This window comes from Chenopodium album, chromosome 15, assembly GCF_948465745.1.
Source record: "Chenopodium album chromosome 15, dcCheAlbu1.1, whole genome shotgun sequence".
In the NCBI taxonomy this organism is placed as follows: Eukaryota; Viridiplantae; Streptophyta; class Magnoliopsida; order Caryophyllales; family Amaranthaceae; genus Chenopodium; species Chenopodium album.
In genome coordinates this window covers 41,499,616-41,522,166 of record NC_137848.1, presented here as the reverse complement: position 1 = coordinate 41,522,166, position 22,551 = coordinate 41,499,616, and the positions used below count along the sequence as shown (strand labels likewise).

Genomic DNA, 22,551 nt, shown 5'->3' with positions numbered 1-22,551 from the left:
CTGTGCCTTTAGTATATGTGAAAAGAGAATAATCAGAGTAAGATTGAATGAAGCCGTACCCTTTCAAAGCCGTAGTTAGCTTTGCAAACCAACACCTCGGTGCTTGTTTCAACCCATACAAGGACTTCCTCAAGCGACACACTAATGAAGGATCTGCACCTTCAAACCCGGGAGGTAATTTCATGTATACCTCCTCAGCAAGATCACCGTGCAAGAATGCATTATGCACATCCATTTGATGAAGTTCCCAGTTCTTTGATGCTGCAATTGCAGGAAAAGCCCGAACCGTTGTCATCTTTGCAACTGGAGCAAACGTTTCACCATAATCTATGCCTTCCTGCTGATGATTATCAAAAACAACCAAACGAGATTTAAGTCGTTCAATATCACCATTAGACAAATATTTTGTTTTATACACCTATTGACTCCCTAGAGCACGTTTGCCAGGAGGAAGGTGCTCTAAGGTCCAAGTGCCATTATCTTCTAAGGCTCTAATTTCTTCCTGCATAGACTTTCTCCAACCTTCATGTTTCATGGCCTCTCTAAAATATTTCGGATCATGACCACCAACAATAGCTGCCAAAAACTTACAATAATTCACAGAAAACTTGTCACAATTTATATAATGTGCTAAAGGATAGGGAGTACCTGAAGGAGTATTGGAGGACGGGGTGGAGGGAGACGGATTGTTAGCAAAAACCGAGTGAGTCACAAAATCACGATAACGAACATTGGGAATTTTTTCCCGAAAACCCCGTCCCAAGGGATCGTGAGCTGTTGTCCCTGCACCGTCCTTGGCGTGGCTGGAATGTGGCCGCTGCACAGTCGCAGGGCTGCCAGCAGAATCCTCCGCAGCCGAAATACCCCTGACTTTCTCATCCTGTGAAACCTGCTGGTATGCTCTGTTCAAAGTAGGCAGGGGATCTTGGGAGAGCAACGTGGAACGCAAAGAAGCATAATACTCAGAGTATAAACCAAGCAAAAATTGTTGAAGACGATCCCCATCACGCCTCTCTGCGTGTTGCCTCCCAACATTACAAGAACACTTCCCACATTTACAAGAAATTAGAGGTTCTAGTCGATCAAGTTCATCCCACAAAACTGATAATTTACTATAATAAACCGCAACCGTCATATTTTTCGATTGCTCACATCTATTAATAATATCAGATTTAATTTGTTGAATTCTAGGGCCATTAACAAGACAAAAACGCTCATGTAAATCATCCCACAATTTCTTAGCATCATCATAATGTGAAAGCATAGATTTTACCTCGGGATCGATTGTGTTCATGAGCCAAGAAACTAACATATAATGAATTGTAACCCAATCATCCTTCGTACACGGCGGTTCAAAGGAAGTGATACTACCATCAAGAAAACCAAACTTCCGGCGAGAACATAAAGCAATTCGCACGGCATGAGATCAATCATGGAAATTATCTAATTTGAAACGTTGTGAGGTAATGAAATCCCCGGGCCGATCTTGCGGTCCAAGGTAGAAAGGAGAGTTTGATTCAATTTTTGTAGGTGGCGGAGGAGGTGTGTCATCCCCGACGGCCATTGTTGTTGTTTACAGAAAAAAAAAAAAAATCAAAGCTCCGATACCATGTAGAATTGTATAAACTCACGGCTTAACCTTTCATTAATCGGGGCAAAACATATATATACAATGCTAATTCCTAGAGTTACCTTAATTAGGTTTCTAGCAATTAGGAAACAATATAAAAGATAATAACGAGAATATTCCCAAAAATATATCCTACCAAAATATATCCTCAATAGTGCTAAAGAGCAAATATTTTCATTCGACGCCTTTCTTGAAAGCTAAGGCTTTCCCTAATATGAGTTTCACTTGACGTTCTATCCTTAGTGCTGGCGCAAGATCATTGGTGATGGTTCGTCCATTAATATTTGGTCTGACCCATGGTTACCAAGTCTGCCGGGTTTCAAAATTGAATCAAGAAATGAGGAGAGTTGTACTGCTCCGACTTTTGTGAAAGAGCTATGGGTGGACAAATTGTGGGATTATGATGTGTTATCAAGCTTGTTCTCGCAAAGACAGGCTGAGTGCATCAGGTCTTTGGTGATTCCGGTGTTTGGTGGGGTGGATGAATGGTGCTGGCATTACTCTAAAAATGGGTGAAAAGTGCCTACCATTTACTCCTAGCTGATCAAGAGCGCAATATGGTTTGCCACGTTCTTGAAGGAGACGATTTGTTTTGATTGGAAACTAATATGGAATGCTAGGACACCGAAATTAAAGCACTTTGCGTGGAGGCAAACTGAAAGCATAGGGGTCTGATTATGGGTGGCATTTGTCCAATGTGTGGGGATTATGAGGAGTCTGCGTTACATTGTATTGCGAGGTGCCCTGAAGCAAGACAGGTATGGTACATTTCCCCTCTACGCCTTGATTCTGCTCTTTATGAGGGCTCTTGCGTGAGTGAGAGCTGTTCGTCTCTTAAACACTTACTCAAGAATTGAACAAGCAGTGGGGTGATTTATTTTGGGGTTTGGCGTGGGGAATCTGGTTGAGGCGTAATAGGTTTGTTTTTGAGAAGCAGGGAAGGGATGTGAGGAGGTCATTCGCAAGGCTGTTGGCTTAATTTGGGAGTATGAGCAGTCCATGGCTGCTAGCAACGTTGAAGGAGGGCAAGAAAAGGTTACGGCTACCTGGAAAGCTCCTGTTTTGGGTACTGTAAAAATAAATTCTGATGTTGCGCTTTTGAAAGAGATCGAATTAAACCTACGCTATTTTTCATATTTTACCTTATTTAATTTAATATTAATTCTAAAAATTCTATAAAATAAATCAAGTTTTACTCTCAGTTGTTCTACTAGTGGATTTTGCAACGTTTACCTCTGCACGGCCGCACCGCTGAACCACCGCCCCTCTGCACGGCCACATCGAAGCATAGCTGCGCCACCACTGCACTATCGAGGTAAGCTTTCGAATTTGTCTTCTCCTAAAGTGATTTGATTCGAATTTGTCAATCAAATTGCTGTATATATTCATTCAAATTATTCAATAATCATAGTATTCATCGAATTACAGTAATTTGATTCAAATTTTAGATGGATTAAAAGAAATTTCAGAGTACTAATTTTAGGGAAATAATTCAATTCCTAATTAGATAAAGAAAGAGGGGTAGGGGAAATTGATTACTACTAGATTATTGGTTTGACTATTGTGCATGCATGTGATGTTCGGTTATTTTAAGTGATATAATTAATTTTAGGCACATTGCTTTGCTTTGCTTTGTATTTTTTCCATGAAAGTGTTGGTTATGAGATCTTGTGATTGAATCTCTGTGATAATTAAATCTGGTTGGTCATTGCGTTATTTTTAGTGTGTGTGTTCAGTGTATGTGTGTTATTTGATGATGGTTGTAGTGACGTATAAGAGTAGTCGTGGTGTTTACCATGTTTACACTGATGGATAAGGAGGGTGTTTTTATGGATTTTGGGTAGCTGTTTATGAAATAGATAAGAGTAAGGAATCGTACACTTATAGAAGTGAATTTATGTCAGAAATTGTGGATGGGTAGCTGTTTATGAGATAGATAAGAGCAAGGAATCCTACACTTATAGAAGTGAATTTAGAATTTGTGTCTTGTCAGAAATTGTGGATGGGTAGCTGTTTATGAGATAGATAAGAGTAAGACTCACTCCAGATTTACTTATCCAATTAATATTAATAATATTAATTAATTTATATATTTATTTAATTTATAAATTATTTTTAAAATGGTGAGTTGGCAGCTCACTATTGAACAACATAATTATTTTTGTCCTTTTGTATAGTCTCAAGATAAGTTTATCTCAAGACTATATGTAGTCTTAGTAGAGATTATTGCTAGAGTCTTGCTCAAGACTTGTCTAAAGACTCATCTCAATACTAGCGATAAACTTACCTTAAGGAATCGTACACTTATAGAAGTGAATTTATAATTTGTGTCTTGTCAGAAATTGTGGATAGCTCCAAACATTGTGTACTCCGTAAATGTTTGCCAAAAGGATTGATCTGTTGACTTAATTTCACTACTAGAATAGGCCGATTTCCGACGGAATCATTCCGACGGACACGTATTTCCGTCGGAAATTTTGAATTTTCCGAGGAAATTTAATTCGTTGGAAAATTCTGTCGTAAAAAGAACTTTCCGACGGAATATCCCTCGAAAATTTTCCGACGGATTAATTTCTGTCGGAAATTAATACTCCTGACGGAATATTCCCTCGGAAAATAGTTTTCGACGGAATATTCCGTCGGAAGTATTAATTTCCGATAGAAATTAATTCCGTCGGAAATAATAAAAAAAAACAACGGTCCTTTAGATCTGCACTTTCATGAAACAGAAAGAGAAAAGGGGGAAGAGAGAGAACGAAAGACAGGGAGAAAGAGAAAGAGACCGGCGCAACCACCGCTGATCCGCCGCAACCACCGGCCTTACACCGCCGTGATTCCTTGGCCACCGATCGGTAAGCGCATTTTGTTTTAATTTCATTTTTTCCGGTAAAACCCTAACCATCACCACCATGTCAACAGCCACCACCGGCATTTCACCGCAACCACCGGCCGTTAGACCGCCGTCCCCTTGTACTCCCAGGCCGCCGCTCGGTAATTAAGTAGTTTTGCAATTTTTTTTTTCTAGTTAAACCCTAACCACCATACCTTTTTCTACAGCTTCCCCCGTTCCTCCTTTGTCGCTGCGACCATAACCACCACCACCTCCATCCTGCCGCCGTATTGCAGCCGGTAAGTCTTTTTTTTTTTTTTTTTTTTTTTTGGAAAAAAAACTGACATTATAATAAGTTTTTAATTTTAATTATTTGTAGGATTTGTAGATTTACTTTGGTTTGATTGTCAATAAACAGTGCAGTTCTAGAGGTTAGTGATATTATAAACCCTAAAAATCTTAGTTTAGTTTATACATGGCATGTTAGTCACTAATTGTATTTAGATATATGTTAGTTTATTATTGTTTTTAATGTAGTGTATACATGTTTGTTGTATTTTATGTTTAAATATGTTGAAATATTTGAAATGAATGTGTTGTATTATGATATGTTAGTTTAGTTTGGTTTAGTTTAATATAATAATGTATGTTAGTTTAGCTAGTTTAGTTTAATATAATGTATGTTAGTTTATTTAGTTAAATATATTTGTTTTATATAATGTTTAATGTAATGATTAATAATTGTTTAATATATTTGTTTATTTTAATTTAATTATGATATATTTGTTTAATATAATGTATGTGCCATTTACTTTGTATATTTTGTAAATGAATCATTTGCATAATCATATGCCTAGATACCCGTTCAAGGCATACACATTAGGAGTATGTCTTGAATAGTCCCCGGTTGGGACTGTCCTTGTACGCTTAATCGCACTTAGGTGGTGAATGTATGCCTTGTTATTGATTCTAGGGAATATCCTGGCTTCTCATTTCTCTACAATGTTCTCTGGGTACATATGTAGGTGTATCTAATCGCCTACATCGTGTACTTGGAGAACTGTAGGGAAATGTTGCCGGATTTTCCATAGAATTGAAAACCTGGCTTACATTCACTAGTGGGATTAAACGTACAAGGATGGGTTAGGTTGGAGTGATAAGGATCCTTGGACATCATTTCAAATCTCATTTGCATTTCCATAACACTTTGATGGATAATGAATATTAAATACGCTTTGTGACTAATGTGATTATACATATGCGTGAGTTGTGTAGAAGTTGTAATCATGAAACGAACAGAACGTAGCTGGATGTATGAAAGGAAGGTTGGGCTTTCTATTAATCCAGAGTTCGTGAAAGGGGTTGATGAATTCATTCAGTACGTCAAAGATCATCCCGAGAGTAGTAACCCGAATGAAGTTAGGTGTCCATGTTTTAAATGTAAGAACAAACGGCTTTGGGATGCGGAAACGGTTAAAAATTCATTTGTATCGCAAGGGTTTTGTACCTAATTACTATGATTGGATGTGTCATGGGGAAGGGTTTCCAGGAGTTCTTGAACAGCGGTCCAATGAATATCGTGAAATGGTTTTCGATGCTTTTGGTCATACTCAAGATCAAGGGCATTCAGAATAGGCTAGTGTTTCATCAGAGGAGGAGCCTAACGCACAAGCTAAGCATTTTCTGGATTTGTTGAAGGCTTCTGAACAACCATTATACGAAAGGAGTTCATTGTCTGTGTTAGAGATGGCTGCTAGAATTACTAGTCTAAAGTGCGAGTATAATTTGCCTCACAGATGTGTTGATGGGTTTGCTTCTTTGGTCAATGAAGCGATTCCTAACAACAACCATATGACCGACACATTCTATGAGGTGAAGAAGATTGTGAAGGGGTTGGAACTGCCTCATGAAAAGATTCATGCATGCCCGAAAGGATGTATGTTGTTTTGGAAGGATGATGCTCAGCTATCTACATGTAGGGTGTGTGGCAGCGACCGATACAAGAAGACTTCTAAAGGTAGCTTAGTGCCTTTGAATGTTCTATTTTATTTCCCGATCACACCCAGGTTGCAAAGGCTCTTTGCAACCAAGAACATTTCGGAGGAAATGACATGGCATTCGAAAAATCCATGCGTTCAAGGCACAATGGCACACCCTAGCGATAGTGAAGCTTGGAAACACCTCGATAGTTGCTTTCCAGAGTTTGCCTCCGAGCCTCGTAATGTTCGACTTGGCTTGTGTACAGATGGTTTTGCTCCTCATGGTAAGTTTGGGGGACAATATTCTTGTTGGCCTGTCATTTTGACCCCTTATAACTTGCCTCCCTCAATGTGTATGAAAAGACAATTCATGTTCCTTTCGTTGCTCGTTCCTGGTCCTAAAAACCCTAAGGGAAACTTGGATGTGTACATGCAACCGTTGATCGAAGAGTTGAAACAATTATGGGAAGTTGGCGCAAATACCTACGATATTTCGAGGAAACAGAATTTCAATCTTCGAGCAGCCATCCTATGGACCGTTAGTGACTTCCCGGCTTATGGTATGTTGTCTGGTTGGACCACATCTGGTAAGAAGGCTTGTCCATATTGCATGGAGAAAAGCAAAGCATTTTGGCTCGAACATGGTGGTAAAGTTACTTGGTTTGATTGCCACCGCCAATTCCTTTCGACAGATCACCCTTTTCGGAACAGTAGAACTGCATTCTGTAAAAACAAAGTTGAAAAAGGTGCACCTCCACACATCATGTCAGGAGAGGAACTGTGGGAATGTGTGAAAGACCTTCCGAAGGCTACAGATGGACCCGAGGCACTTAAACGCCTCAAAAAAGCCAAAAAGGGATGGTTCAAGCAAAGCACACTGTGGGAGCTTCCATATTGGAAGCATTTGCTCATTCGTCACAACTTAGATGTCATGCACATTGAAAAGAACTTCTTTGATCAGCTAATTCACACTATAATGGATGTGAAAAGGCATACATGTGACACGCCATCAGCTCGAAATGACATTGCCAAATATTGTAAACGGCCGCAGCTTCATCTTCAGGAGGATGATAGAGGAAAAGAGTTCATGCCAAAGGCTCCATTCGCTCTTGACAAGGCTCAGAGAAAAATTTTGTGTGAGTGGGTTAAACAGCTGCGGTTTCCTGATGGTTACGCCTCCAATTTGAGCAGATGCGTAGATTTGCAAGCATGTAAGCTACACGGAATGAAAAGCCATGACTGTCACGTGTTCATGGAGAGGTTGTTGCCCACTGCTTTGAGGGAATTGCTCCCTTGCCATATTTGGAATGCAATTACAGAGATCAGCCAATTCTTCCGCGATTTGTGTTGCTACACAATCACAGTTAGTGACATGGAGCGATTGGAGAAAAACATAGCTGAGATCCTTTGCAAGCTTGAGAAGGTCTTCCCTCCTGCATTCTTTAACTCCATGGAGCATTTACCTATTCATTTGCCATATAAGGGCAAGTTATGTGGTCCTGTTCAATATAGATGGATGTATCCCTTCAAAAGGTAAATCAAAGACCCTTTCACATCTGGAGTTTTGACATCCTATTCATTGTAATGACTTGTTTATACATTTATATAACTATAATTGCAGGTTCCTCAATCACTTAAAACGAAAAATTGGGAACAAGGCTTGAGTTGAAGGTTCCATATGCAATGCTTATCTCACCGAAGAGATAGCAAACTTCTGCTCTAATTACTTTCAGGCGTCAATTGACACAAAAACACGAGATCTCGGTCAAAATGTGAATGCCGACGTGGACTCCACAGAGGACAACGCTGAAATACCAGAGTTGTTCAAGGAGGATAGCGGTCGTGTGTCAAATGAGGGTTAAACTCGGTTTTTAGATGAAAAAGAACTCGAGTGTGCCCATTTGTTCGTGTTACGAAACAACGGCATTCTTGGTGAATACGAAAGGTATAATATGTTTAGGAATGAATTGTATTCAAATTTATGAACAATTAAAATGATTACAATGCTAATTTACCTCGTGTCTTTGACTTCGTAGGAAGTTTGAGGACTACATTCTTAGTACTCGACCTTATCTGCGTAGAGAAGAAGTCATGGAGAAATGCGAAGCTGAATTCTCTGATTGGTTTCAATACAAGGTGATATAAACAGTCTAACAGTGACATAATTATGACATTTTAATTCTTGCACCACCCCTTATTAAATTCTTGAATTGTGACGTTTATATTCAAAACGTTGATAGGTGGTTGAAGAGAAACCAAATTCGGATGTCCTGCGAGCATTGTGCATGCGTCCTTTCAAGCGTGTTCGAACTTGGAGGCAAATTTTTTTCGGTGGATTTAATTTCCATACACATGCCCATAGCAAGCACAAATCTACAATGAATTATGGTGTGTGTGTATCAAGTGAGGATGGTGGAGAGTACTTCGGCATTTTAGACGACATAATTGAACTTGTCTACACTGGTCTCGAAAAAGAGTACAAGACTATTTTGTTTAAGTGTAGTTGGATGGATTGTGGTAGGGGAATGAATATACATGAACAATATAAGCTTGTCGACGTAAATCATACTAAGAAATACCCCAAGTATGATCCCTTTGTATTATCTTACCAAGTGACTCAAGTTTACTACGCATCATATCCTAGCCTGAAACGGGATCAAGTTCAATGGTGGGCTGTGTTTAAAACACAAGCAAGGTCAGTGGTTGATGCTCCGGTGGACTTAGAGTTTTTGCAGGCACCATCTCCACAAGTACATGCAACGCTTTGCCCACCGAATGACATTCCAGACTATGTCCTAGATGATGATGATGATGATGATTACGAAGGCTTTGTTATCTCAAGCGATGAAGATGATGAATCTAGCATCGACTCTAGTGATAGTGACTAGGATGATGACATCGATGTATTATTAGATGATAGTAGTGATGATTCCAGTAGTGATAGTAGTGATGAGATTAATGAATAGGAGAATATGTTAACCTCCTACCTCAAATTTGCTTGTTATTGTAAAATCAAAATATGACTTGGTCGTATAATGAATCATTACTTTTTGTATAAAATTTTGTTACATTGCACTATACTTGTAATTTATAATATCATGTCATGTTACTAACAACTATTTCAGGTGGTCATGGCGGGGGGTAAGGAGGCGAAGGGGAAAGCTCAAATGGTGATCGACGACATTGACGAGGAAATGGAGGAAGCGGAGGCAGATGATTTGGGTGCCACTCAGGAGCCCGACTGCACCCAACCACAAAATCAGACACAGCAGCATTCAGAGTTGCCGGTATTAGACCCTACTACGCTCTGGTACGTACGTACATTTAATGAATTGGACTTATATACACCTATTTTCCAAAACTTAACCTACTTATTACTTGTACTGCATTCTATATTACTTTTTGTTGATGATCATCTAACATTGTTGTTTCTCGATTAATGTAGGTTTGATGATAACAAGGTGAGGAGCGTGGTCTCCGGTACACTAACTGGATACTATCGAGACCCTTGGAGGAATTACGGAGAGGTTGATGAAGGAACGAAACAACACTGGTGGAACTTGTTCAGCGTATGCTTTTTTTTAACTTAGTTAATACATGTTTTATTAAGTGTATTGATGGAGTTAAGTTTATAACTTTTAAAGTTTATCATTCGCAGAAACAATTCACATGGGCACCTCAGTTGAACGAGCATGTGAAGCAAACTTTTGAAAGGAAGTTTGCAACTCGCCTACGTGACATGTTCTACACAGTCACACACAAGATGAATGGCGCCAAGCCAGGCTGGCTCAATGAGGAAGTCCACAAGAAGATGATGGATATTGTTGCCACAGATCCGACGTATAAGAAGCGGTCGGCCCAAAACAGGAAGAACAGAAGAGGTGGTTCCATGGAAAATGTGGTTGAACCAACCCACTATCAGGGTTCTATGTCAGCTATACAACGTGCAAAAAGGATGGTAAGTCTGTTTAATAGGCAAGTAAAATAGAAGACATTTGTGTATTACTATGTATCGGTGGTGTGACATGTTAATGATGATTTCCTGCATGTACAATCAAAGGCGGCGAAGAATCAAGGGCAGTTACCAACAGCTCCTGAGCTTTTTCTGAAGACCCACTTCAAGGATGTGCCTAGGAAAGGCACAGTGCCAGCCAACACCAAAGCGAAGCAAATTGCGGTAACAACTTCAATATAACTTAGAATCTAAACTTATTTGATTGATTTCATGAAAATGGGGCAAAGTCTTTGGTCAATATGGGCATATTTGGATGAATTTGGATGAAAATAGTTCCTAAAACTTAAGTATATGGTTTTTTTTGTGGTTTCAAGCCATATACACCTAAAACTACCTATTATTGACATGTTATGGGAAAGAAAGAGGTCGTTTGCTAAGAAATGAAGAAAATGGGAAAAGTAGAAGTCATATAGGCCATATTTAGATGAAGGTTCATGAAAATAGTTCCTTAAACTTAAGTATATGGTTTTTTTTTGTGGTTTCAAGCCATATACACCTAAAACTACCTATTATTGACATGTTATGGGAAAGAAAGAGTTCGTTTGCTAAGAAATGAAGAAAATGGGAAAAGTAGAAGTCATATAGGCCTTGCTTGGTTGAATTGTTCCTAAAACTTAAGCATATGTTTTTTTTTTGTGATTTCAAGCCATATACACCTAAAACTACCTATTATTGACATGTTATGAGAAAGAAAGAGCTCATTTGGTAAGAAATGAAGAAAATGGAAAAAGTAGAAGTCATATAGGCCTTACTTGGTTCCATTTTGTTGAAAATGGATCTTAAAACTTAAGTAATTTGTTTTTTTTTTGTGATTTTACACCTAAAAGTACCTATTATTGACATGTTATGAGAAAGAAAGAGTTCATTTGGTAAGAAATGAAGAAAATGGGAAAAGTAGAAGTCATATAGGCCATACTTGGATGAATTTGGATGAAAATGGATCTTAAAACTTAAGTTATTTGTTTTTTTTGTGATTTCGAGCCATATACACCTAAAACTACCTATTATTGACATGTTATGAGAAATAAAGAGCTCATTTGGTAAGAAATGAAGAAAATGGGAAAAGTAGAAGTCTTATAGGCCTCATTTGGTTGAATTTGGATGAAAATTGTTCCTAAAACTTAAGTTATTTGTTTTTGTTTGTGATTTCAAGCCATATACACCTAAAACTACCTATTATTGACATGTTATGAGAAAGAAAGAGCTCATTTGGTAAGAAATGAAGAAAATGGGAAAAGTAGAAGTCATATAAGCCATACTTGGTTGAATTTGGATGAAAATGGATCTTAAAACTTAAGTTATTTGTTTTTTTTTTGTGATTTCAAGCCATATACACCTAAAACTACCTATTATTGACATTTTATGAGAAATAAAGAGCTCATTTGGTAAGAAATGAAGAAAATGGAAAAAGTAAAAGTCTTATAGGCCTTACTTGGTTGAATTTGGATGAAAATTGTTCCTAAAACTTAAGTTATTGTTTTTTTTTTTTTTTTGATTTCAAGCCATATACACCTAAAACTACCTATTATTGACATGTTATGAGAAAGAAAGAGCTCATTTGGTAAGAAATGAAGAAAATGGGAAAGTAGAAGTCATATAGGCCATACTTGGTTGAATTTGGATGAAAATGGATCTTAAAACTTAAGTTATTTGTTTTTTTTGTGATTTCAAGCCATATACACCTAAAACTACCTATTATTGACATGTTATGAGAAATAAAGAGCTCATTTGGTAAGAAATGAAGAAAATGGGAAAAGTAGAAGTCATATAGGCCTTACTTGGTTGAATTTGGATGAAATTTGTTCCTAAAACTTAAGTATATGTTTTTTTTTGTGATTTCAAGCCATATACACCTAAAACTACCTATTATTGACATGTTATGGGGAAGGATGAGTTCATTTGGTGATAAATGAAGAAAATGGGAAAAGTAGAAGTCATATAGGCCATACTTGGATGAATTTGGATGAAAATGGATCTTAAAACTTAAGTTATTTGTTTTATTTGTGATTTCGATCCATATACACCTAAAACTACCTATTATTGACATGTTATGATAAATAAAGAGCTCATTTGGTAAGAAATGAAGAAAATGCGAAAAGTAAAAGTCTTATAGGCCTTACTTGGTTGAATTTGGATGAAAATTGTTCCTAAAACTTAAGTTATTGTTTTTTTTTTTTTTTTTTTTTTTTGTGATTTCAAGCTATATACACCTAAAACTACCTATTATTGACATGTTATGAGAAAGAAAGAGCTCATTTGGTAAGAAACGAAGAAAATGGGAAAAGTAGAAGTCATATAGGCGATACTTGTTTGAATTTGGATGAAAATGGATCTTAAAACTTAAGTTATTTGTTTTTGTTTGTGATTTCAAGCCATATACACCTAAAACTACCTATTATTGACATGTTATGAGAAATAAAGAGCTCATTTGGTAAGAAATGAAGAAAATGGGAAAAGTAGAAGTCATATAGGCCTTACTTGGTTGAATTTGGATGAAATTTGTTCCTAAAACTTATGTATATGTTTTTTTTTTTGTGATTTCAAGCCATATACACCTAAGACTACCTATTATTGACATTTTATGGGGAAGGATGAGTTCATTTGGTGATAAATGAAGAAAATGGGAAAAGTAGAAGTCATATAAACCATACTTGGTTCTATTTTGTTGAAAATGCGTCCTATAACTTAAGTAATTTGTTTTTTTTTTGTGATTTCAAGCCATATACACCTAGAACTACCTATTATTGACATGTTATGGGGAAGGATGAGTTCATTTGGTAATAAATGAAGAAAATGGGAAAAGTAGAAGTCATATAGGCCTTACTTGGTTCTATTTTGTTGAAAAGTGTTCCTAAAACTTAGTAAGTTGCTCCTTTTCATATGTATAATTTGTAGGAGGCCTACCACAAGAAGGTTGAAGAAGCAAGCACTCAAGGGATTCATAAGAGTCCGAATGAGTTGCACTGGGAGACGGTGGGTGGTCGCAACAATAAGGGTCGTGTGAAGGGACTTGGCCAAAGTGCAGAGCTGTACTATGGCAACTGGATGGGTCGAGTGTCCACGTCTTCACAGCAGTACACGCCTTCCGTTGTTTCTCAGATGCAGGATCAGATGGAGCATAGGGTGCAAGCTCTTCGCAGTGAAATCCGGAGTGAATTGGAAGTCGAATGGAAGCTCGATTTCAGGCCTAAATGGCCGCAATAGATAGGAGAAACCAGGAGAAGTGGGATGAGTTTATGCGTCGTTTTCCCAGCGACACATGTTCCACCATTCAACCTCAAAGTCGAGACCCCAGGGACGACCCGGGTAGTGGCGATGCAGGGCAGGGTACCCCGACTATAGCTTAGCATTTGTTTATGTAGTATGTACATGTACTTAATTTAGATTATGTTTTATGGTTGCACACAATGTATATATATATATATATATATATATATATATATATATATATATATATATATATATATATATATATATATATATATATATATATATATATATATATTTCCGTAATTATTTATATATATTTAATTTTATCTTGAATTAGGTGCAGGAGGTTTAGGTTTCGAATGGTGGTAATTCCAAAAAAAATCGATTAATATGTCAAATTAGCATGTCAAATTCCGACGGAATTTTCGATGGTACATTCCGTCGGAAGCAGGTATTTTGCGACGGAAAAATTATCCGTCGGAAACTATTAACATTACGACGGAATAAAAATCCGTCGGAAGATTGCGACGGAAATAAGCGTCGTAAGTTTCCGACGGAATTACAATCCCTCGAAAATTACACTTTTTACGACGGAATTATTCCGTCGGAAATGACAGTCTTTACGACGGAATATTCCGTCGGAAAAGGTATATATCGACGGAATTCGTTCCGTCGGAATATTGCGACGGATTCTCAATTAAAGTCAATCCATGGGCCGACAGATCCTATTCCGTCGGAAAATTTATTTCCGACGGAAAATCCCTCGGAAAATGTCGAAATTCCTACAAAATGTTTCACGACAGACTATTCCGACGGAATTCCGTCGGAAATGTTATTTCCGACGGATTTCCAAATGCTTCCGACGGATTTTTTCCGTCGAAAATAAGCCTATTTCTAGTAGTGTTTGCATAAGATAGAAAATAGTAACACAGACATTTAAAAAAATCGGATGTACAATAAAATATTATACATCCGCTATAAAGTTACCTTAAAATGATCATAAGTTACGCTGCAATGAATAAAAGTATATAAGTTACCCTGATATAAATAAAAGTTATTTATGCTTTATTGATAAAAATTACCCAAAAAAGTCTAAAAGTTACCTCAATGTACAGTAATATTATTGTGCATCGGATGTATACAAAAGTTACTCCGATTATTACAAAAACGGAGCGTATTAAGATCAATTTCGTGCTTAAATGAAAATACACACAAAAAAAACTCTGATTAAAAAAAAAAAAAAAAAAACCTGGAGCGTTAACTTTAATATACTCCGGGCTTTATAAAAACTGGAGCCATAATAATACTCCAGTTTTTTTAACCGAACCACTTAATTTTATAAGTCGCCCAAAATTATACTCCATCCGCCCCTTAATGATAGTCCCAATTTTTTACCGAAATTCCTTCAATTTTCAATAATATTTGTGCAAATTTAGCTTTACATGTAAATATTTCATATACTAGTATTATTTAAGGCTCCTTTGAAATTTCATTCTCCTCCTCTTCTCCCTCTAACACGCACCCAATTCACCTTCTTCCTCAATTCATCGTCCTTCTAGCCGCCAGAAAAGAAGTCCGTTCCGCCAGGTCGCCGGTGGTAAAGAGAACCACTTCAGTGCTCTTCCTTCCTTCTATCCCCTTGCTCTTTGAAACGAGCTGCATTCAAGCCACTTCCGCTCCCCTCATGCGTGCTTTTCTTAAACTCATGTCCAAATCGCAATGCTAGGAGTCAATGTGGGTGCTTGTTGAAAAATGAGAACAGTGGGAATTGGTTGTGAATTGGGAAATTTGGGTGGATTTGTTCTTTTTCAGGTATATCTTTCTCTCTTTTACTCTTAATCTCTTTCAATTCAAGCTAAAATTTTTGAATGAAATTCTAGGGTACGAAACATCTGTATTTTAGTTTAATCTCTTTAAATTTAAGCTGCAAATATAACATCGTATTGGAATAATATCTTGTGTGAAATTCTAGGGTATATATTTTTTGTATTTCAATTTAATTCTATTAGTTTTTGGTTAATTTTAGGAGGAAGAAGAAGTCACAAGTCTCTTGGATTTGTTATGTGAATTAATTGTATGCTTGTTGTTCATAGATTGATTAACAAGTTTTTGCTTGCTGTAAAATCTGGTTATGATGCTTTGTATTGGAGAGTTTGGTTTTTGTTAATTGAATTACTGAAAGAAGTATCACCACCTGAAAGAAGCTTGGTGAAAAAGGCTGAGTTTATTGTTCTCCATTCACCTTTTTTTTTTTTTTTTTTTTTTTGTTTGAGGTGGTTGTTTTTGTTTTTCTAATTTTCTGTATTCTTCCTTTGTATGCCATCTATGGTATTGGTCTCACCACCTGGAGTCCCCTTGCTTCTGGTGTTCACACTAGTAAATACAACAAGGGTACCATTCCTCCTTATAGTCGTTTTTGTACCTTAACTCAAGCTTCTTTTTTTATTTTATTATATTTTTTTTCAAAATGACTCAAATTAGATCAAAATATGGAGTTGCAAAACCCGTATTTGTAACAAATTGTTCTTCTAGTGTCTCTTTGTTCTATATTTCCAGAGGTTGTTTAACTGACTACATATAATACCCATTCATCTGATTTCTTCCAGCCTTACTTGCAATTGATCTATCCAGAGAATTTGTGTATGCTTATTATACTCTCCGAATAATTTCCTATATTATAAGCCAGGGGAGTATCTTCTGCATTTCTGTAGCCTATGTTGTAAGAACTGTTGGGGTGTTCCCTCCTACTTGGAGGATGAAGCCCATTTTAGTGGGCTAATATAAATGGCATAACCACTTGGGTATTTACTCTTGGGCCCATATGAAGTAAAAGGTGAGTAAGTCAAAGTAAGGGGTTGAAATAGGGAGAGCAGCTGGAAATGAAGAGTGGACAGTAAGCCACACAAATCCCACGCACAAAATAGAGGAAGGCAGAGAAGGAGAAGGGAATTTCTCCATAGAAGCTGTCACGGTTTTAGCTCGATCAGATGGTCAAACGTTGCTTGATCGACTCCAAATTTTTACACAAAGTTCCTGCCGTCCCATGCTGCATATCCAACGGTCGGATTGTTGTTTTGTGCTCCGGAGGAAGGCAGAGAAGGAGAAGGGGAAAATGAGATCGTTGTGCTTCCGCTTAAGATTGTGATTGTGTGTGTATCTTTCCCGACAAGAACTAACCCCTTCAACTCATCATTGCTGTATTTTCTGAATTGGAAACAATACATACGAAGAATTGATTACTAAAAATGAAATTTTATCCTTTCATAGGCAAATGTTATTGAGGATTCCAAAAAGGCTGCAGCATTTAGTTGGATCACAGGTTTGTTTTCAGCATCACGCGTACTAGGAAACATGCTGGCTCGATTTCTCCTAGAAAAATACATTTTTGAGGCAGGTTCATACTTTTAAGCTGTTCATTGTGGCTTTGTCAACTATTTTTTTAAGATTCACCAGTTTCATGTTTCCTTGATTTTAACTGGATTTTGAGTACTGTAGTATTTTTCATGTACAATATATATAATTAATTGGTGCTGTAGTATTTTAAGTACTGCAATATTAATTATTAGTATATGCCTATATGGTCAAGGAGATTTGATGAAATTCTGTGAACTGATTCTTGGATATATTATGGAGTGTGGTTTACTATGGCACAAATTCTATGTACTGTGAAAGTTAAGAGGTTTATTATGGCCGGTATATCCTATGTATAAGTATAAGATGTTTAATGAGCCTGATCTTCAAACAGCTCATATAAAGATTATCAACATAATTTAATCCTTTTACTAGCTTTCCGAACCCCACATATCTTTTGAAGGTTGACTGCTCATTGTTCAGTTCTGTTTTGGTAACTTACTAGCTTAGCTCGAGTGTGTATATCACCATGTGGGAAAACTTTCCTGTATGGACTGTAAAACATGAGGGGTATTGGTAAGTTAGTAAAATTAAGTTGGTAAAATTAAGTAGGTACTCAGGTGGTCATGTGCTAAGATTATCCAGTGACTAAGAAAATTTGTTACTGAATTGTATTCTTCTATATTTAGCTCCTCTTTGTCTCAATTGAGTGATTACTTTATCCATGTTTCAGGTCTCAAGTGGGACAGTAATCCCCATACTATTCTTATTTTGACCAAGCCAAATTCGGATTCTGTTAAACATCTATGCTCTTGAACTAGTCAGGTAACAATGCAAACTTTTAATCTAATGTATCAATGCTACTCTAACTTTTAATCTAACTTTTAAACTTTTAATGAGCCAATATATCAATGCTACTCTAAAGATATTCTTTTTGGATCCAATGCATGTAATTTACTTGTAGCCTTCAATCAAATTGTTTGTTCCATCAGTCTGAAATTGTTTGTTTGTTCCATCAAATTTTAAAGATCGTCGTACTATTTGAAATCGTGATATGATTCTAATAGTTCGAATCTTGCATCTGGATCACTAAATTGGCAGAATATAATTTGTCGCATACTCGTATCCGGTTTCTTTATTCTTGAAGGGTAGAATTACCAGAATATTGAATGTTCTGCTTGGATTTGGATCTTATTTCTCTCATTCCCTATATTCTTGTAGGGTAGAGTTAGCAAGACTATAATTATACTAACCTGCTTGAGGTCCTTGAAGTTTTTTGTTCTAATCTGAAAATATAGAGAATAACACTGTAAAAGAATCCATGATATTGACTTGTTAGTTTATAATAATGCTTTGTTGCTAGAGAAACTTCTTATGGTATGCATGCATGTCTTCATTGTGTAGGGGTTTTGTAGCAAGTCATTTGCACATCACCAAGACATATTGAAGTTACTTGAATATCTAGAAACATAAAAATATTGGGGAAAAAAGTGGAAGGAGTGAATCTACACAAATTTATAAATGATGTTTTTGTTTGTAGTTAACTATAGTAAATTTGAATGTAATTAAGAAGTTTCTTGGTGCACTCTTTAGAGTTACAACCCTAGTATGGGAAAACAAAATTACTAGCATAACTCACAAAAATGTAGTGTGAAAATCTGATACTTGTATCATTGTATGTATGTAAATTGAGAAAGTTGTTGTTGCACAATTTTAAGCTAGTGCTATACATTAATACACAACTATAATTTGAATAATGCATATGATACATCCACACTTAGCTTATTTTTACTCATTTAATTATTGTGAAACAATTTTGTTAAGAATTACTGAGAATTTGTAATTTGGATTCAGCCGTGTAATCATGCAATGAGATGGTTTGACTTCTTAGTTTTAGGATGGGCATTATTGCTATCGAGCTTAGTGGAATTAGTCAAATGAGGTGTGGGACTTATGGTAGGCTAGTTTAAAGTTCAGAGTTTTATGTACAGGGAAAAATTCCATTGGAATAACAGGCACAAGGAAGAATGGTAGTAGGAAGGGGAGATAAAGAAAGATATAGAAGACATAGGTTGCTATGTGAGCCTTTGATAGCCTAAGAATGGTAGTAGGTTTGAGCTGAAGCTGAAACCTACTATGCTCGTTGTTGTTGACTTGTTCAAATCATGAACCTTTCGTATTACCAAGATCCAAAGCTAGAGTTGTATTTTAACGGTACTGGCATCTTTGAAATGCATAGACATAATTATGTATATGGAGGATTTCAGTTTATGTACTACCTCCGTTTCTATCATGTGCAACAAAAGGGTATTATTTGTGAGACATTAAATATATCTTTGTTGCACTTAATAAGAAACGGAGGTAGTATGTTTTATTTGAGAAAGGCTGGTACCAGATAGTACCAGATAAAGTGGGGTGTGGAGATCAGTTCTGAACCAATACGTCAACTATAACCACTACACATGGTGCTTACAAATTTTCAATAAATATTCTAGTTTTAATTTCAATATCTGTGGTTTTGAATGAAGTTAGAATCTCTAAAGATTGCTTCAAGTATATTGGTCTGATGTGGCGTTGATGATTCTGTACTCTGTTGGACATTTTGTGAGATAAGGCTTTTTGCTTGATTATGGGTAAGATCTCAGGATAAAACACAAGTCTTACTAATGTCACCTTTACAGGCTTACGTGCTTTCTTTGAACCACAACTCAAATAGCTACATTACCGAACATGTTAACATTTTACCAAGTGACACCAAGAACCATAGAGAACTAGGTATAAAATCCGGAAACACAATTTAGGCTTTCATCTGGTGCAATTTTGAATAGTGGGCTAATATGCTACAACCCGTGCTAGATTTACCTTTTGAAGGTTTGCCTCCTGAGTGGTTATTTATTCATTTTCCGTGATGTATGAATTCCAGCTGCTTCTGTAGCCGTTCTCTCAAAAATTATTACCCTTAATATGGGTTTACGCCAGTGCTAAAACTATTGCATATGTGTTGTTTGATCTGAGGCTGCAAGCAGCCTGCAACTATGATAATGTACTAAGATTTTGTATGCAAATTGATAGTTTATGCTCAATCCTTTTGTGTTGCTATCATTTTATGATCCAGGTGGGTTAGTTACAAATTATGTATCCTTTGATTTAAGTGCTGAACATGGCACTATGGCTGTAAATTTTATGTTCCAGATTCTGACATGATATGTAGATAAACAATGCAGAGGTATGTAGATGTGTGACTGAGGAACATGCAAGGGACCTGCCCTGTAATGAATGGAATAAAAGAAGATATCAAATCTGTGTGAGTTCTGGATGTTGGTACTTCTATCCATAGGTTGGCCTTGTGTAGACTTACTGCTCGACTGCAAACATTGCAGGTATTTTTGGTTGCAACACTGTCATTGAGTTTTAAATCACTCAGATTTTTTTTATCAAATCAATTTCATTTGTGTAAGAGCTTGTGAACAAGTCCTTGATAAATTTGACACAGCATGAAATTCCATGATGTGCTTCATACTATTTGAGGAAGTAGCTTTCTGGTTCTGGGCTATTGATCTTTTTTGGGCATAACAGGAGAACTGCAGCCAACATTTCAATGAAGAGGAGAAAAATCTGTTACCACTGATGGAGGCAGCTGATTTGACCATCGACAAAGGAAAATTGTTGAACAGAGTATTAATGTGATGCTAGGGACTCATTCTCACCTATTCCTCTTTTTTATCGACGGGTTACTTCCTCATGAAGCGATGGATTACTTGGATTTGGTGATGAGCTGCACTGACATGGAAACAACAGCCTCCATGGTACATTGCTACGTGCACTTGTCGAGTATGTTGACCTTTTCTAACATTTCAAACAATGTCATTAAGTCATTAACTACTCATTTCATTAGAAAATCTCTTTAGAATGGATGAACTCCTTACTCCAAATGCTTCCAAATGATTTAGGTATTTTCATTTTGAACTTTGTTTTGATAATCATGTGTCCATCATAGCAATCTCATAGAAACTAAGGAGTTCATCAGCATGTACCTTCTTAGCTACTAAAAATTAGGGCCTTGGTAATGGAAATCAAAACTACCTATTCATGAACAAGCCTGTATGCAGAGTTACTTGCAGAGTTGGTAATTGAAGCAAAATAAACAAGACACGAATTGTAGCACAGTGGTTCTCTTTCCATATCAACTAACCTATTTCTGTTAATGAGCCTCACTATCCCCCTCCCACCCCACTGACCTATTTCTGTTAATGAGCCTGACTATCCCCCTCCCACCCCACCCACCCTCGAAAGACAGATTATAAACACAAAATTAACCCTTTAGTTTATTGCTTTGTTAAGGACTTGGTGTATGAAAGCATGATAAAGATTGTATCCAATAAGTTATGCTAGGAAGCCTAGATGGTATTGATTGTTGGTTTCCCATCTGTCAAAAAAAAAAAAAAATATGCTTCTGTTTATTAGTCTGGCGTCGAATGTACCCTTCTGTTGGTTTCACCTATAATGTCCATTAATGAACTTGATTGTAGCTTAAATTTGTGGGACTTCATAGGCATTGGTTTAGCCTGGTGCAGAGAATCTCTCTCTCCTATGGTGGGGTGATACACTCTTCTGATTGGTTATTTTTGTACGTGACTGGCATCCTAATGTCTGTTTATGCTTATTTGCAGTGCATATTCTATCTTCAACAAGAACTTTAGGGAACTTCCAGGAACTCTTAATGCAGACTGCTTCGATAAGAGACCTCAGAACAGGTTACCTTTAAGCGATGGTACAAATTCAGCAGCAGTGACTAAAGTCTTTGTAAACTCTTGAAGACACTTCATGACATTAATGCAATTGCTTCAACTATGATCCAATGATTGTTCAAAGTTCAGTTTTGATAATTTGTACGACTGCTATGGTGGTGGTGTTAGCTTTTAGTTTATGCACAACTACTGCCTTAATTTGCTATTATGCTTGTTGTATACTACGTATATAATAATTTGTATTATTAACAAAAATTGTAATGAAAATTGATATTTATATATATTTATATCAGCTTCTGCATTAAATTTGCTTAAAAATTTGCAAAACTGGTATTTTATTTATTTTTTTGGGCATTATTTGCTCCGGTTTTGGGCTAAAACCGAAGCAAGAGTCCAGTTCTGAACCGGAGCAATTTACTCACTGCTGCCTCTTAGGAATCTGTAATTTTGTATTTCTCTTTTTACGTCTCTTCTAAGCCTGACCAATCGACTATACATTTTAGGCAAAATTACACTTATTAACACTAACTTACGGGTATGTTGCAAATATTGACACGAACTTGTGTCACTTGTTAAATTGACACTAACTTGCCTAAAAAAGAATAAAATTGACATTAAAGACATTAAACATTCAATAATACTCTACACATGACAATATGACATCTATATAGTCTTATCTTTCCAATAGTTACGTAAAATTAGTTGTTCAGTGTTATTTATGTCAAATTTGTAATTTTTGTAGCAAGTTGGTGTCAATTTAGCAAGTGATATAAGTTGCTATGAATAAT

The 22,551-nt window shown here is 36.6% G+C and overlaps 1 long non-coding RNA gene across 5 annotated transcripts; it reads left to right on the top strand.

Moving 5' to 3' along the window:
• Positions 1–15,185: 15,185 nt before the first annotated feature.
• LOC145582245 (uncharacterized) lies at positions 15,186–22,044 on the top strand. Of its 5 annotated transcripts, none has more exons than XR_014099840.1 (6): positions 15,186–15,476; positions 16,932–17,054; positions 17,749–17,840; positions 20,240–20,395; positions 20,592–20,846; positions 21,686–22,044. It is a non-coding gene; the product is annotated as an uncharacterized LOC145582245 (long non-coding RNA). The 5 variants fall into 5 exon arrangements; XR_014099842.1 differs by having other exon boundaries at positions 15,186–16,813; XR_014099843.1 differs by having other exon boundaries at positions 15,186–17,054; positions 20,592–20,821.
• Positions 22,045–22,551: the final 507 nt, after the last annotated feature.